This window comes from Protopterus annectens, chromosome 12.part0, assembly GCF_019279795.1.
Source record: "Protopterus annectens isolate FY-2018-M chromosome 12.part0, PAN1.0, whole genome shotgun sequence".
In the NCBI taxonomy this organism is placed as follows: Eukaryota; Metazoa; Chordata; order Ceratodontiformes; family Protopteridae; genus Protopterus; species Protopterus annectens.
The window spans coordinates 843,349,339-843,367,800 of NC_056746.1; the positions used below are offsets into that span (position 1 = coordinate 843,349,339).

Below are 18,462 nucleotides of genomic sequence, written 5' to 3' on the forward strand. Positions count from 1 at the left end.
TGTAAGCTGTTCTCCGTTTATATGCAGTAAGGTGTGCGTGTGTGGCTGTGGGGGCAGGAGGTGATGTAGAGAACATAACACTAGTACTAAGCAGATACAGAACTGTAAGTGCATGACACGCTGCTTGAAATTTAATGCTTGGCATTTTCAAAAACTTCAAGAGGCTAAGGAAGGAAGTTGAACATAGAGAGTAGGTGTCAATTACCCTGCTATTTTATTTCTCAGTTTCATCTCTTCAAATCTGTTTTAGTTTGCATAATTATGCTAAAATTAAATCTACTGGAAATAAACGTGAATATACATACCAGGGAGTTGCTGCGCTACACCTTTGTCCTTAATACAAAACTAAGTGCAAAAGTATGTGAAACACCACCAGGCTATTCTTTAAATTCCAATTTGACCCAAGCCTTGCTTACGCATCATCTAGTAGACCATAGCTTCTTTTGCACAAGACTCTATTATTAGTATGTGTGTGGGTTTAGGTGTACAAGGTGGGGCCATTGAATATAGCATTTGTTTTCATTGTGGGACTTCAACAAAAAAACACAGGGCGAGTCAGATGGTGTGTGTGTGTTTATCACTCTGTGCCTGCACTGCTGTTGCGAACTGAAGTTCTAGCAGTCCTTATTCTCTGTCTTCGACCCGTACCCCATCCTTTACTGACTGAAAAATGTTACTTTTTTGTGTTTCTAATAATGAAGCAAGAACAATCAACTTAATTTACTGTTTACATTAATACATGATAATGCGTCTTGGAAGGGACTGGATGAATTTACAAAAAATATGCTTTACCTCACATTAAATGCTTAGAATTTGTACTTCCTGACATAACCGTTGTTGCTGGTGAGACTGAGGTTTGGAAAAGTTAAATACCCCTTTCATTACTGGACAAACTCCTGTATTGTCCATTTCACCTGAATGTTACTTCACAGTTTGGGAGCAGTGTCCCTCAATGCAGTAAGGTGTGTGTGTGTGTGTGTGTGTGTGTGTGTGTGTGTGTGTGTGTGTGTGTGTGTGTGTGTGTGTGTGTGTGTGTGTGTGTGTGTGTGTGTGTGTAAAATGCCCTAGTTACTTATACCTGGGGGTTAGAATTACCCAGGTTCAAACCCTGAACCTTAAGTACAACAGCCTGCATTCCCTACCCTTAATGAATAGTCCTTTAAGTTTCAGTCTTCCTATCTTTTTTTGGAAACACGTAGCAACACAAAACATTATTTCAGCAACTTCCTAAGATTATACAATCAATATTTAAAATGTGTCCCTGGTTTTGGGCCTTTGCCCCCCCCCCCCCAATAAATTAAGGCTTTTTCCAGATTTCTTCTGCTGTGAAATTGAGGCATTTAGTTGTGTCAAGTGAATGGTGCAGTTGGTAGTGTTGTTGCCTTACACTAAGAGGTTCTCTCGTTTGATTCTTGGCTGGGAGTGCCTTTGTGTAGAGTCTGTATGTCCTCCCTGTGTTTGCGTGGGTTTGTTCTGGTTTCCTCCCATTTTACAAAGACATGCATCAGGAGCTTTTTTCCCAGGGCCTCTGCTGAAATTGGCTTTGTTCCAAGTTGGACTTTCCCATATAAATAAAACATTTTACAAGGAGCTGAGAACTTCAGGGGAAGAGAAGTTTAGTGCTGCTTATTCCAAATCTTTTTGCATTCTTAGTAGCACAACAGGTAGTAGCCTTACTTTTGATGCAGAAGGCTGTGGGTTCTACTCCCACAGTATGCAAATGGATCGCTGCTACTATACTGTGTTGTAATTTTAAAGGGAGTGGATGCTGCAGTCCTGTGAATGTCCTCCTTTGGAGGAGTTACCCAGTAATTATGAACCTGTTATCAGGTTTGCCATCCATTCCCTATTGCAGTATTACTAATCATTTTTTAGTGTAACAGGCAGTTTATTCTTCAAGGGCAACAGCCACTTTATTTGTAGATGAAATAGTGAAATATAAAGTTGTTTCCTAGCAGCAACCTCTTCATTAGTTAGAGATCCCTTTAATGTGGAATTATTTAGATGACTTACTTCTGCAGAGATTTTGCATATTAACTGATATTGGTGGACTGTAATGTCAGAGGTTTGAGTGGCCTTTTATGGTTTAAATTTTCTGAAATGGGTAGTTTTGTCATTATTGGTTCATACATTTTGTTTCATTGCTTACTAGAAGACTGTTCAAAACTACAAATTTAAAACATTCTAACAACTGGTGCTGTATTATACAAGGAATATAACTTAATACAATTTAGGAAGGTGAATCAAAGAATGCATACATGTATCATGCATGGCCCTAAAAATGTGTTTGAAAACAGCCCAGAGGAAAGTGTGAAAGGCTCAAAATCATGGGTAACTTTCAAGCTTTACTCTTGTTACCAAAGTAATGGAAGAAGATAAAACATTTTACACCACATTGCCTTGAAAGCCTTTTGACACAATCCTCTACTCAGGTGGAGTAAAAAAGATGAATAATGTAGGAGCAAACATTTGCATCACTAGCTGGATTGCCAACTTGCTCACAGGATGCAGGAGATCAGAATAGGGGAAGAGACTAGTCACCAGTGGAGTCCACCAGGGTTCTGTCCTGAGACTTTTTCTGTTTGGCATATACATCTCAGAAGTAAAAGGAAATACCAGAGGGCTCTGGCCGGCTAAGTTTGAGATGACTGCATGCTAGGAGCAGATGACGCCCTGATGTTCTTCGTGTTTCACTGTTGCTGTCATTACATTTGGGTAATCTGCTTGCAGGTTGCCCTCAGTCGACCTGATTAACAAAGTCTTGGGTCCTGCATCGGTTGCTGTCCCTTCTTCCTTGACGTCAGGTAGGCAGGGGTATAAAGCATGCAGCCGACACCATTACATCAGTCTTTCTTGCTGTGCCCGAAGCAGAAGCAGTTCGCAAGTACCGGTCGTCCGACTCCTGAAATATTTGTTTTCGAGTTTCAGATCTGAAGTCTTCAACTAGGCTAAGTACCCCATCAGGGATCCTTTTTCTTGCTCTAAACCGATGTCAGTAAAAGCTAACAATTGTATTTCTTGTGGAAAGCAAATACCGCATAAAGATTTTCATTCGTACTGCATTCCTTGCCTAGGCCCAGACCACGACTTACCTCGCTGTCGATTTTGTGCCTTATTCAAACCTCGTACTATTCGTCATTTGTTCATTTTCGCATCTAAATATTTTGGTACTGGGTTCAATTATCCAGAAATGGCTTTGGTAAGCCAACCGACTTTCCGAAAAAAAACGCAAAGATAAAGACAGAGACAGACCGCATAGGTCTAAAGCTGCCGACGGCTCTTCTCCTAAGCTAGTCACCAGTTCTCCGGCACTTTTGCAGCCCCTGATACTCGCTACTTCAGATTCGAAGGCCTCTTCTGAGACCCATTCATAGTCCGGTATGCCGCAAGATACTACTTTAACTGTGGAACCTGCAGATGTCTCTACTTTGGATGGGTCCGGAGCCGCTGTGCAGGCACTGGCTTCTGAGGGTGTATTCAGGCCTACTGACTTGCATATTAAACTGACGCCATCTTCTTCTTCAAGGCCTAAAACTCGATCCATGCCTACCCGATGCCCAGACCGCATGGTCAGGCCCCTATGCCTAAAAAACAAATGATAAGAATGGCTGAAGACCTTATTACTCTAATCAGGGGAAGCCACCCTTCTCCCTCTGAGACCTAGGACTGATTTTCCTTCTGATTCTTCTGATCAGGATCCTGAAATTTCTGTTTTCTCTGATGACCAGGAGTTGTCCTTATCTACCTATGAGGATTCTGATGCAGAGGACTCCATTCCCTCTGCTTCCCCTCCTGAGGATTTCTCTTTTGGTGAAACCTTGCATACTCTTAGGGAGCATTTCCACTGGGAAAGCCAGGATTGCTCTGACTCCAAAAAGAGGCTTAGGGAATTCTTACTCCTACCTCAACACAGGCCTTTACCCATCCCTCCTGTACTGGACATTGTAGATGATGCCTTCTTGGAATCTAGCCTGGCCCCTGACACTTTACCTCCTGCTCCCAGAAAACCTGACAGGTATTACAGGGTACTTGACTCTCACAAGTTCCTCTTTAAAAATCCTACTGCAGATCCTGAGACCATTTCACAGGGACCCAAGGGCATTAAGGCTACTACTGCCAAAAACCCTAACCCCTATGATAGAGATTGCAGAGCCCTGAATAGATGGGGTAAGAAGGTATACACTTCTGCAGCTTTGGCCATTAGGGCCTTAAACTGACAGTTTCATATGTTAAAGTATCAGCAACATATTATTGGATTGCTTAAACAGAAAATGATGTTGATTCCTGACTGTGCTGAAAATAAAGAATTACAGGATTTAATGTATTCTGCTGAACAAATTGGAAAACATACTTTGCAATGTGGTTTTGCTTCATTAGAGGCATCTTGCAAGGCTGCTGTCACTGGGTCTGTACTTAGAAGGCATGCTTGGCTTAAGGATCAATCTTTGCCAGATCATGTTAAAGCTAAATTACTGGATGCTCCCTTAAACCAGGACCGTCTGTTTGGCAACAAAGCAGAAGTACTTAAAAAGATGGAGGAAAAAGCTAAATCTGTGCAAATTGTAAATGATTTCCTGCAGGTACAGCCTCCCAGATTTAGTAGGCATTGACCTTCTAAGAATTGGCCCTTTCCTGCCTCTTCCAGGCCTTCAGTCCAAACCCAGAACCAGCAGAACACCCAGGCTTCAGTCCCAAGGTACTCACAGGCCTAAGCAGTGGGGGGCTCCCACTTCCAAAGCTAGGAGTAGTAAGACACCCCCTATGGTAAACTGTCACAATGACTTAACTTTAAACCTTTCAAGCCCTGCTCAACTGACTGTTCCTTTAGGGGGAAAGATCTCCCTGCATGCAAAAAAATTGGAAACTCATTACCGAAGACAAATGGGTTTTAAATATAGTTTCCCAAGGATACAGATTCCACTTCCACTCCTTACCAACCCCAGACGGTTGGTCAGATGTATCCCCAAATCAGTGGACAGAGGGAAGCTCACAGGCAAGTTCTCTCTCTTCTAAGCTTCAGGGCTATTCAACCTGTCCCAGAAGAATGGGGGCAAGGTTTCTACTCAACTTTTCTTGGTACCCAGAAAAGATAATTCCTGGCGTCCTATTCTGGACCTGTCTATCCTAAACACTTTCTTGGAAATCCCAAAATTCAAAATGCTAACTCCTCATCAGCTGCTTCCCATGCTAGGCAAAAATGCTTGGTTGGCAACACTGGATTTAAAGGAAGCCTACCTGCACATTCCAATAAGGGAATCTTGCAGAAGATGCATATGCTTCAGAGCAGGCTACATGCACTATCAGTTCTCTGCACTGCCCTTTGGCTTGTCTACTATTCACAAAGTGCCTAGCTCCAGTCATTGCATTTTGCAGACAAGTAAATATTCAGATATACCCATATCTGGATGATTGTCTAATTCAGGCAGAAAGCCAGGACATACTATTACTTCATCTGGCATTTGTAAAGAAATTACTGACTTCTCTGGGGTATACCATAAATGAAAAGAAATCACATCTGGTACCCTGTCAGCAAATTGTATTCCTGGGAGCAAGCTTGAATACAACTTCCCAGATGGCCTACTTCATGCCAGAGAAACAAGTTCATTTGACAGCCTACTTCAAACTACTGGCCACAGACACCCAGCTATCTGCAAGGAAAATAATGCAATCCTTGGGATTCATGGCCTCTTGCAGTCTACTGATTCCATATGCAAGACTGCATATGAGGAAACTACAATGGTATCTAAAAAGCCTATGGTGTCAACATTCTCAGGACCTAGAATCAATAATTCCTATCATACCTTGTCTAAAGATAGTTTCTTTGGTGGGCAGAGGCCTGCCACCAAAACAAGGGATTGCCATTCACTCTACCCCCTGCTGCCCAAACCCTAACAACAGACGCATCAAACTATGCATCGGGGCTCAGTTGGCAGGGCAGTGTATTCAGGGCAAATGGTAACCAAATCAAATGCACATGCATATTAATCAAAAAGAAATGTTAGCTGTACAGGATGCTCTGACAGCCTTCAAGGACCACATTCTTCCAGGACAATTATTGGTAAAGACAGACAAACACCACTGTTATGTGGTACATAAACCAGCAGGGGGGAACCCACTCATACCCTCTCTGCAGACTAGCCATGGCTCTGTGGAACACAACCTTGAGCTGCCAAGTGCACCTACAAGCTCAGTTCCTGCCAGGCAAGCTAAATACACTGGCAGACGACCTAAGCAGACATCTTATGGACCCACACGAGTGGAAACTAGAACCAAAGATATTCAACATGTTGAGAAACAAATGGGGGTGCCCAGAGATGGACCTGTTTGCCTCCCCTCAGAACTTCCAGTTGGACAAATTCTGCATAAGGACTCCCCACAAACAAGCTTGGAAAGTGGGTGCACTGTCCTTCACCTGGAAAAAACAGTTTATGCCTTTCCCCCTCTGCCTCTCCTCTCCAAAGTGCTGCTAAAGATCAAACAGGACAAGCCAAGGACAATATTGATTGCACCAGACTGGCCACGCCAACACTGGTACTCCCTCTTGCGCAGCGTGTCACTGCTGGAACCGTGGCACCTGCCTCAGACCCCTGCCTTGCTGTCCCAGCAGGAGGGCCAGATTCTGCACCCACAGCTTCAAACCCTGAACCTTGCAGCCTGGCTAAGTACCTGATCTCTCCATATACCATCCCTCAGTAAGCAAGTGATGGATGTCATTCTGGAGGCAAGGAGGCCTAGTACTAAAAAAAAACTATGCTGAAAAATGGAAAAGATTCTGTTCCTGGAGCCAAACTCAGGAAATGGGCACAGCAGCCCCCAGTTTACCTCAGATTCTTCAATACTTAACTGAGATGCTTCACAAGTGCCTTTCTTTTTCTTCCATCAAAATTCATGCCTCGGCCATTTCAGCACATTACAGTACAGAGCCAGCCCTCTTCTCTCATCCTCTGCTAAAGCAATTCCTCAGAGGGGCCAGAAACGTAAAACCACCCAGGAGAGCCCCTACTCCAGCCTGGGACCTTAACTTTGTATTGGAAAAGCTCACTTTACCTCCCTTTGAGCCAGCTGCAAATGCAGAGTTGAAATTCCTTTCTTGGAAAACAGCCTTCCTTCTAACCATTACTTCAGCAAGAAAGGTGTCTGAATTACACGCCCTCATTGCAGTGGAGACTTTCATCGTCTTTCATGAGGACAGGGTGTCCCTCAGGACCAATCCTTCTTTCATGCCCAAGGTGGTATCCAGTGTGGCCATTAATCAGTCCATTCATTTGCCAACCTTCTTTTCTAATCCACAGAACAAAGGGGAATGAATACTGCACCCCTTGGATGTGCACAGACAACTTAGATTTTACTTGGACAGGACAGAACCTCTCAGGAAATCTGAACAGCTGCTGGTTGCATTTGCTGCAGGGGCAGAGGGGAAGGCCATTTCAAAGCAAACCATTTCTAAGTGGATAGGCCATTGCATTCATTTCGGCTATAAGAACCATGGAAAACCTACCCCACAGGGGATAAGACCTCATGCCACCAGGGCTACATCTAACTCTACAGCCTTTCTCAGAGGTGTCCCTACCATCCCATCCTGGAAGCTGCTACCTGGAGCTCCGTTCATACCTTCACCAAGCATTACCACTTGCTAATTTTTTCTAAATCCAGAGTTGGCTTTGCAACTGCAGTCTTGCAGGGCCTTATAGCTGGTCCTAATGCTAATTGCCTCCTCCCATCCTTAGCTTTGGGAATATACCCAAATGTGATGACTGCAACAGTGAAACATGAAGTACATAGTACAGTTGTGTACATAAATGTAGATGTTCGAGTGTATTCACTGTTGCAGCCCTGGTTACCCTCCCTCCAGCCCCCTGACTTCTATTGACTATACCTCTATTCTTGTTTACTATGCTTAAAGCTTTCTGGTGTATTTGTTTTTTGTTGGAGGTGTAACCTTGTATATAATTGCTTGCCATTATGGGGGCACCTGACATCTGGGGCAAGAAAAACTGATGTAATGGCATTGGCTGCATGCTTTATCCCCGACTACCTGATGTCATGGAAGATGAGACAGCAACCGAAGCAGGACCCAATACTTTGATAATCAGGCCGACTGAGGGTTACCTGCAAGCAGATAACCCAAATGTGATGACTGCAGCAGTGAATACACTTGAGCTTCTACATTTATGTTAAATGTACACAACTGTACTTTATTGAATCCCCAGATGACTTAACCATCATGCAGGAAGGTTTGTCCCAAATAATAACTGGTGTCAAAATCATGACAATGGCCTCTAACAACTGTCCCAGTTGTTTGACATTTGGGAACTTGTGTATATAGTGACCTAACTTTTGACCAACATGTGCCCAGAATTATAAGAAAGCCTTTCTATATTGCACAGCTTATAAACAAATTGATTGTGACTAGATCTAGAGATGATGTTGTTCTCCTTTACAAAGCTCTCATTAGGTCAATCATTTTGTGTAATGCCCACTTTGGCATGCATCTGTCCAGCCCCATGCAACAATTGGAATACCTTCAGCGATATCTTACTAAAAGGATACAAGTCCTAAACAGTAGGTTTTGCATGGACCACCTCAAAGATTTATTACTATGCTCAGTATCCTACAAAGTGCTTAGAGGTAACATGTCTGGCATACAAGGCATCCTCTGACCTAATACAGATGGACGTACTAAACATCAGCAAGTCAAATGGAATCAGAAATACTCAGTCCAGCTAGCTAAACTGAATGTTGTGGAGAGATGGATATATATCACAGAGACTATCACTGTTCCAGAACAGACTATCTGTAAAAGTAAAACAAAGCTCATCCATCCATATTTAAATGCAATTTGGATCTAAGGATGGGTAATAGAGAATGTACACCAAAATTGCCCCTCATGCCACTAATGGATAGAGGCAGTTCCTAAATGCTGCATCCCTTACATGGGTCCCCTCAAATTATCTATGGTATGATCACAGTTATTCTCACTAGGGCTAATATACAGTTTTCAGCCATGGGATAGGCAAGACGAATCAGAAAATGTTAATTCAAGCACCAAAAGGGAATTGGCTAAGTTTAAAATGTCCTCCAGGTGAACCTATACTGTGGTAGTAAGTAGTTATAAAAAATTGCCCTTTTTAGATCACTAAGTGCCCCTCTCACCCTCCAACCCCCCTCCCATGTTCATCAGCTTCCGGCACCTATGATTTTGTGTATATTGCAGTGGTGGTGCTGCGATAGCGTTGTCGTCTCACAGTAAGACTTTGTCCTGTTTGATTCTCAGCTAGAGCGTCTTCTGTGTGGAGACATGCGTGAGTGGGTGTACCTTCGTTGAAGGTTGTGTGTCAGAGCTGGCAACTCGGCACATAAAAAAATCTACTGCCAATCATTAGCGGACTGGAGTTCTGCTGTGGGGACCCCTAACCAGGAAAAGCCGAAAGACACAACAACAATGGTTTGTGCTCATTTACCATCTATTGTTTTCCTTTGTAAGTTTCGGTAAGACCTGTTTTGTGATTGCAGTATTATCTTGCTAGTATTTAACTCACAGGTTTGTGTATGTGCAAATCAGAGAGGTTGAGAAGAAAAACATGACAAGAAAATTAATGTCATTAAACTCGGCAAAGATTAAAACATGAAAGAAGACTGTAAGAGTAAAAAAAAATGGAAATGTTCCATTTTTTATGGAGGCTTCTGTGTCAACAGTGCAAACACGGGGAACATGTACTAATTTCTGAAATACTAAAGTTTTCCCTCACCAGCTTATTGCTGTCAAAAAATTAACTGCTTGGCAGTACTTTCTTTGATACCTGTGCTGGTATCTTCCGTGACTAGTTTGAGTCCTGAGGTTTGGATGGGCCTTGTTGCTTCACCTATTCTTGATTAGCCTGGGTTTGTGCACCTTTACCTTGTTCAGCTTCTTGTGCATGAACCCATATTAAAATAGCAGGGGCATTACCAGTTTGTTTATATAATGCAGGGATTTTAATGGTATTTGTGAGGATACAAAGAGGAAGCAGGGAAAAAAACCTCAACAATACATCTATCAATCAAGATATTTGTATGTGGCAAATTGGCTTCATTCTCCTTCCTTTTAAAATTGTGTTGAGAGAATCCTTTCTATGTGAGAGAGAAGAATGAAGACAGTCCCAAATGTCATTGCATTTTTATAAAGCAGATAGTGTCCTGATTCACACACTGCTGCCCCCCACAACAAAGTTGACATGTACAAAATGCCATTATTAGTCATGACTTATGTTGCACACAAGCCTAATCCTGCTGCTTTCTCCATCTATATCAACAAGATCACAAGATCCTAGGGATCACAAGGCAAGTAATTTAAAGACCAAGCACACCTTGCTAGTTACGAGTCTCAGTTTGTACTCCCCACACACTTCCAGGAGGGAAAAGTAAAAATATGTTAGGGACAGGGATGAACGCTCTTCAGGTACCCATTCAAACATCAAGGTTAGCCTAGAGTGGGACAAAGGTGTCATTCTGCTTAACACGGAGGGGCATTTTGTTATAGAGATGGGACAAAGCACTGGGTAATGAGACTCTCCCTCCAGTATGTTTTATGAGTGTATGTATGTAAATATATATATATATATATATATATATATATATATATATAATGTTTATATAGAGTTTCAATAAGAGTCAAAAAGCTATTTCCCTTGCAGTTTTTCCATTTGATAAGACTTTGGGGTTTTTAGATTTGTATGAGGAAGCAGTTTGCACATCTAGTACCTTAGCTGTTGGGGGACTTTACCAGCATGGACTAAAAGAACAGAAAAGTAGGTTTCCGCACACTGGATAAAACAGAGGAGTTCACACAGTGAAATTTGCTAATGTTGGTTCTGATGAAATCTGTTTTTGAAAGACCAACACACAACTTTTTATTCATTAAAATTGTTTTGTGCTTTTGCCAGAGATGTTCTTGGTCTTCACATCTGTTTTTGTGCATTGTTTGTGGTAGTTGCATGTCTTTTGTGGTGCACAGGCATGTTTCTGTTTTTATTAATGTTGTTTTAATGCTATGTCAGGAGTTGTGTTGAGAAGGTTTGCATGGCTTAGGACTGATTGATACATTCAAGATGTTAGAGGTGAATTACTTGTTATTCCTGTAACACAATAATTCATATTTATTCAGCCAACAAAAGCTTTCATTGTTGATCTAGAAGAAAAGGTCAAAATTAAATATTCTAAAAAAATATTTTGTCTTGCTGTCCAGTATGAAAGGACTTAGTCATCAACTCTTGTTATTGAACAGCATGCCTTATTTGGCATGAATGTGAGAAACCTCAGAGATTCCTAATTGAAAAGATCCTTAGCTACCTGATAGACTGACAACCTTCTCCCTGTATTTGGGGGTCTTATAGACTCCTCCTTAATGGTCTGTGTTTAGCCTTTTGAGTCATGGATCACCATGCCCTCTTGATGTCCTGCATCTTAAAAAAATAAGTGATTCCTCCAATACCAACATTAAGGACCAAAATCTTCATCAGCAAATTAGTATGACACTTTGGTCTTGTAGATTCATCTCCTAGTGCATCACCACCCTGTGGGACCAACTTTGTTATACTTCAAACAATGCAGTACCCTTTTCACTTTCAGAATAAATCTCAACACTTGCATGGGTAGCTTCAAATTCTCCATGAATCTATCCTGTGTTGCCCTCCTTGAAGCAGAAGGAAAGTTTTGAATTTGTGTTATTGGATAGGCCCATTCATGTGAAGAATGATTACTTAGTATTTTTCTGTGAACTCCCAAAAAGAAATTGTTTTGCTGAAGAGTCTTAATTTGCCCCCCCCCCCAAAATAAATGTGGAAATATTATGTTCCATAGAAAAGAGAGGATGTAATCAAACACTTCAGTATAACTGCTACGCCCCCCGCTTAGATTTTCTCTTCCCATTTCTCAGTACTTCAAGGAGGCAAGTTTGAGAATCATCTTTCTGCCTTGGCAAAAGATTATTAGTAGTTTTTTTTTTTTTTTTTTTTTTAACACAAGTAAGATTATGCAATAAAATGTCTTTTATTGCCACAAATGCAACTTATTCTTCATAATGCCACTTTAACAAAGAAGGCAAGTTTTACAAGTAATGGATTCAATCTTAAGAAAAGCAGAGGAGGAGAGAAGTAACCTTAGATTACAGAGGTCAAGGTTTGTGGCAACTGCCAGTCAGCTTCCAAAGCTTTAGGGTACCTTCCACATCCTCAGACTGGGGGGGTCTAGCCCTCCAGAGCTTTCCTGCTGGTGAGCAGCACTCCTGTTGTGGGCCTCCGAGAACTGAGAGTCTGTTCTCCATTGCCTGGTGGATAAGTTCCCCGTGGGAAGGCGGAACCTTCCACATTTATTTTATTACTAAAACCATGTTGCTTTTCAAAGAACTGTGTGTTTTTGCATGCTTTTTAATGTTTTGGGAATTATCTCCCCAGGCCTCCACTGAAAATTGGCTTCATTCCAAGTCGGACTTTTCCGGTTAGCAGATGATCTGAAGTAGTTAACTTCATTTGATCAGCAACCTGTGAGTATCGGATCCGATTCGGATCCGAGCCAGCAGCTTTCCTAACAAAAGATCTGTGCTCCAAGCTCCTCCCCTACCCATAATGCCCTACAACCTCCCTCTAACCCTCAGATCTTGTTTGCCACGGCTTCTTGAAGCATCTGAAAATGAGCTCCTAGTGTTGGGTTTTGTGAGTTGAGTAGAATATTTAACTTTTTTCCTATAAAATCTGTGTAATCTGAGTGTGTGCAGTACCCCTTTTCTCCCTTAATCTATTTGGGTAGTTTTATCTTTAGTTTAGTGTAGATTTTAAACCCCCCCCTTCTGTCTGTGTGTGAAGGTGTGTGCGTGCGGGCCTGTTCCCTTCAAAATGTCTGAGGACCCAAAAGCGATTTTTTCTAAATGCTTCGAGTGTGGCCATAAGCTGTCCCCAGCGGATGGCCACACTCGGTGCATTATTTGCCCTATGTGTGGACCATCTCTCGTCAGGCTGCACTATCTTTGCAGCCTTCAACCCCAGGGCTTTGAGGGATAGGCAGACTAGGCTGATCCTCGCAGGCCTTTTGCCCCCGGATTCAGCTTCGTCCTCCTCCCCCTCTTTGGCGCCAGCCGTGGCTGCTCCACTGACCATTCCCACTCCCCTGGCCGGGATTCAAACTCCCTCTTCGGCTCAGGAGGAAAGGGACTCCAGAAAAAAGGATAGGAAGGACAAAGAGCGTGAGAGGATCAGGCATCATAGTCACAAGAGGCGGGCCGATTCAGCTCCCTCGGCCCCGCTGTCTAAGCAGCTCGCCTCCCCTCTTAAGGTCTCCGGGTTTTCCCCCCTCCAGGCTTCGTTCTCCACGTTTCTCCCCGGAGCTGGAGGAGGAGAATCAGTCCCCTTCGAGGTCGTCCAGGCGGCCTTCCCGGCCAGCCTCGGCAACCTCATCCAGGTCAACAAGAAGTTTATCCGACACGGACATGGACCGGATGATGCACCAATTTCTTCAGACCCAGCTGCAGATGGGAGTGCTCTTGCCACCCCCCCCCCCCCAGGGGGGAGCTTGACCCCATTTTTCACCCCCATTGCTCCTTCTCTGACCCACTACCGGGGTTCGGAGCTATCGGATCAGAGTAGCTTCAGAGCCGGGGTGGTGTCGGCGCCGACAATGTTTCCTACTTCGGCGCCGACTGTACTTTCGAGTTTGTCGGATCCATTTTTGGATCCGAGCTCTCTGGGCCGTGAGATGAGGGGTCAGTGTGCCTTCGGCTCCATTGAGGTTGGATTGCACTACCCTTTCGAATCCGATCGGGTCATCTCCGACGTTGATCCACGGTGCCGGATCCAAGGGGGCTGCTTTCGGATCCTAGGGAGAGCAGCTCACCCTCAGCATTCGACATTGTGGAGAGGGTTCTTTCAAGGGATTCGAGGTCCCAGGCTCTTGCTACAGATCCACCTGCCATTCCCTCTCAGACGGGCCTGTCTTCAATCATACGGCCCCAGAGACAGCCTGCGCCTACGTCCCAGATGGTTCCCATAGAGGAACAGGACATTGTTGGTCAGCCCTCCTCGGACAGCCCCTCCCGAGGAGGTCCCTCACAAACGAAAGTGCAAGAGGAGGCACTTGGACTCACCCGAGTCCCTCACAGAAGACACGGACTTGGAGGAAGGGGAAGGCTCCCCCAGGTCACCCCCCGAAGACTTCTCATTTGGAGACATTATGGAAATGCTTCGTATTAGAGGGGGGTGGTCAGCCCAAAAGCCTTCCTCAGATGAGTCCGTCTTTCTGGAGGCATTCGGCCCATCTTCCTCTTGTGTGTCCCCTCCCGCCGATCCCCTGGTGGACCTCATAACTACCAGGGCATGGAAGAAGCCAGACACTGTGGAGCCAATACCCAGGAGACTGGACAGGATTCTCAGCCCCCCCCCCCCCCCCACAGACAGGACAGTTTGGAGCAAAGGTGCCCCGGTAGATGCCATGGTGGTGGCGGCTGCCACCAAGAAGGAATTAGCACAGGAGAGTTCCTCAGCACATCCTCCAGACAAGGAGTCTCGAACGATGGACTGCCTCGGAAAGTGGATGTTTGCTTCAACGACCTTCTCTGTAAGGTCACTGAACTATATGACACGTGATTCGACTCCAGCGGGACCTAATCAGAGTACGCTGGGTCACCCCCAGAGTCCATGTCAGCCAAGGACAAACGGACCTTCCCAGCGTGAATGGCCACTCTTAAGTCTATCACAAACACCTCTATGCGGCTTCTTTCCCATGCCACAGAGGGAGCGGCTAGAGCCATTGTCTTACGACAACAGGCCTGGCTCTATCTCTGTGACTTTGCTGAACCCTTCAAGGCGTCCTTTGCGAACACCCCTTTTGACGGTTCTACGCTTTTCGGCAAAACCGTCCACGATACGCTACTCCAGAGCGAGAAGGACGGGAAAACGTTGTTTGCCGTCGGGATCCGCTTCTCGGCTCCTCAGAGGTCCTTCTCCGGGAACCAAAGAGGAAAGAAGAAGATGTGGTTCCGGAAATCCCAACAATCCTGTTTTGCTCTGGACCCCTCGTCCTTGACGCAGAGGACAGGGTGGACACCGGCCCAGAGGCAGAGGGTGGCCGAAAAATTTTGGGTCAAGGGAACACTTTTCGATCGACCTGCACAGCAACCCTGATGGGTTGCCCGACTGCTCCTCTCTGGAGGCAGTCGGGGGACGCTTCTCGGAGCATCTAGCACATTGGGAGTCCATTACGACAAATCGCTGGGTGCTCCGGATCATATCCAGAGGTTACTCAATTCCATTCCTAAGTACGCCTCCCCGATGTACCACCCAATCAGAGGGAGGTAGCAGCCTTCGAAATAAAAGAGCTACTAGGAAAAGGAGCCATCCAGCACGTCCCCCCCAGCCAATCTGGATCAGGCTTTTACTCTAGGTTCTTTTTGGTGCCAAAAAAGACGGAGGACTTATGGCCAATTCTCAACCTGTCCACACTGAACCTGTCAGTTGCCAAAGAGAAGTTCCAGGTGGTCACCATTCAATCCATTCTCCCACTGTTACAGGAGAATGACTGGATGTGCTCCATAGACCTCAAGGATGCTTACTACCACGTTCTAATGGACAGGCGATCCAGGAGGTTTCTCCGCTTTCGGCTGGGAGCCAGCCGCTATCAGTTCAGGGTCCTACCCTTCGGTCTCACCACAGCCCCCAGGGTGTTCACCAAGGTCATGGCAGTTGTAGAGGCCCACCTGAGTCTTCAGGGAATACAGGTCTTTCCTTACCTGGACGACTGGCTCCTAGCCGCCCCCACCAGGCATCTACTATGTTCAGTGAGAGACTATATCCTACATATCTCCCGCTATCTATGGATCATGATCAACCAAAAGAAATCCTCCCTTCAGCCTACTCAAATCTTGGATTTCATAGGGGCCAGGATAGATGCAATTCAGTCCAAAGTCTTTCTGACGTCGGACAGACTTCGCAATCTAAACCTCCATGTTTTGTCTCTTTTTCAGTCCTCTGCCCCTCCAGCGGAATTAGTTCTGAGGGAATCAAAATTCCCAAAAACCAGGGCAACCTCTGAATATGAGGATGCTCCAATGGACCTTACAAGTCCAGTGGTCCATTCTACTTCATCCCTTGTCTGCCACTATTCCTCTCAGCAGGGTTTGCAGGGAATCTCTACTTTGGTGGCTCCATTCCAAGCACCTCCGGGAAGGGAGCCCCTTCTCCATGTCCCCAACCCAAGTCACAGTGACCACGGACGCGTCTCGTCTCGGGTGGGAGGGGCATTGCATGGGCAGAACCGTCCAAGGCATGTGGACTCACACAGAGACCTTTTTTGCATATCAGTGTTTTGGAGATGAGGGTGGTGCTTCTACCGTTGCAGGCTCTCCATGCTCTTCTTCCTCTAGGGACTATTGCAATTCAAACAGACAACATGTCAGTGGCCTGGTACATCAACAAGCAAGGGGGAACCAGATCGTACCCACTTTGCCGAGAGGCCATGAGAGTGTGGGAATGGGCGATATCCACCAACCGCTTTCTCATAGCAACGCACATACCAGGCAAACATTCTGGCAGACAAGGCGAGTCGGACTATCCTCTCACCCTACGAGTGGTCTCTGAACCCCTTAGTAGTGAAACAGATCTTCCTCAGATGGGGTCAACCTTGCTGCGATCTGTTTGCGTCACCTTCGAATGCAAAGTGCAGCGAGTTTTTCGCTCTGATTCCCCCACTAGGGGAAAGCCCCAGAGATGCTCTGGTTCATGCTTGGCCAGACGGTCTTCTTTATGCTTATCCTCCTTTTCCGTTGATGACAAAATTCTTGCAGAAAGTTCATCAGTTGAGAAGCAGGGTTATCCTCATAGCCCCATTCTGGCCTCGTCAAACCTGGTTCCCATGCCTACAGTCTCATGTAGTGCATCCTCCCTGGATCTTTGATCCCCTTCCGGATCTGATTTCTCACCCCTTGGGATTGAAGACCCCCAACCTGGACAACCTCAAGCTCTCGGCTTGGTTGATTCAGTTCCCTTAATGGCTAGGACTCCCGGTATCTCATCCTCAGTTAAAGCTATTCTGGTGGCCGCTCATAAGCCTTCTACCAGAAAAGTCTACAAGAGTAAATGGAAACGTTTTTCTATCTGGGCGGAGCATAGGAATTTGGATCCTTTTACGGCTCCTATTCCAGCAGTCCTCGATTTTTTATCCCAAATCTTCCATCAGGGGGCTAGTTCTTCAACTGTTAAAGTTCAACTGGCAGCAATTTCCCACTTTCACATTGGAAACAAATTTGGCCCCCTAGCATCTTCTAAGATCTGCAAGACCTTTCTGAAAGGTATCTTTCTTTTGAGACCCCCTGTTAAGAAAACAGTTCCTCCATGGGATTTAACCCTAGTTCTCCAGGCTCTTACTGGTCCCCTCTTTGAGCCCGCAGCTTCGGTCGACTTGAAGTATGTATCTTGGAAAACTGCCTTCCTGATTGCTATTACCTCAGCTAGAAGGATATCGGAGCTTCAGGCTCTTTGTAGTAAGCCCCCGTACATTATTTTTCATAAAGACAAGAGTTTCCCTCAGGACTAACCCCTCTTTTCTGACTAAAGTGGCTTCTGAAGCCAACATCAACCAATCGATCAACCTGCCTGTCTTCTTCCCTAATTATCACAACAAAGGAGAGTATAGACTCCATTGCTTGGATGGATGTACATAGACAGTTACGATTTTACTTGCACAGAATGGCTGTTTTTCGAAAATCAGAACAGCTCTTTGTTTCATTTGCTAAGTCCTGTCTGGGTAAACCAGTGACTAAGGTAACCTTAGCTAGGTGGATTTCACAATGCATTCTTCTCGCATACAGAAGCTCTGGTCGACCTGAGCCTGTGCGGGTTCGGGCACATTCTGCCCATTCTGTGGCTACTTCTGCGGCCTTCTGGTCGAAGGTCCCTTTGGATGACATTTGTTCAGCAGCTACTTGGGCTTCCTCTCACACTTTCATTACACATTATAAATTGGATCTGATTTCCAGAGGAAGGGCGTCCTTTGGCTCTGCAGTGATCCGGAATATCCTCCCATAAGGGCCTCCCAAGTTGTTGGTAGCTGGGGACTCTGTCCCACAGGTTGCTGATCAAATGAAGTTAACTACTTCAGATAAAGAATTTATGTACTCACCATAACGTTCCATCTGGGTAGGTAACTTCATTTGTCTGCAACCAACCCTCCCTCCGTCCCCCTGACCTGTAGTTCGTCCTTGAAGGATCATGGTATTTCACTTCCCAGATGACATCAGGTTAGGATGTTCAGGTAGTTTTTCCTTGTGTTATGGTACTATTCTGTGATACGATGGCAAACTCAATCTGAGGGTTAGAGGGAGGTAGCAGGGCATTATGGGTAGGGGGAGGAGCTTGGAGCTCAGATCTTTTGCTAGGAAAGCTGCCAGCTCAGATCCGGATCGGATACCCACAGGTTGCAGACAAATTAAGTTACCTACTC

The 18,462-nt window shown here is 45.1% G+C and overlaps 1 protein-coding gene across 1 annotated transcript in view; it reads left to right on the forward strand.

The window, feature by feature from the left end:
* Positions 1-18,462, forward strand: part of DNAJC5 (DnaJ heat shock protein family (Hsp40) member C5) — a 1,154,993-nt gene that overhangs the window by 1,010,520 nt on the left and 126,011 nt on the right. The gene's annotated exons all lie outside the window — the stretch shown is intronic.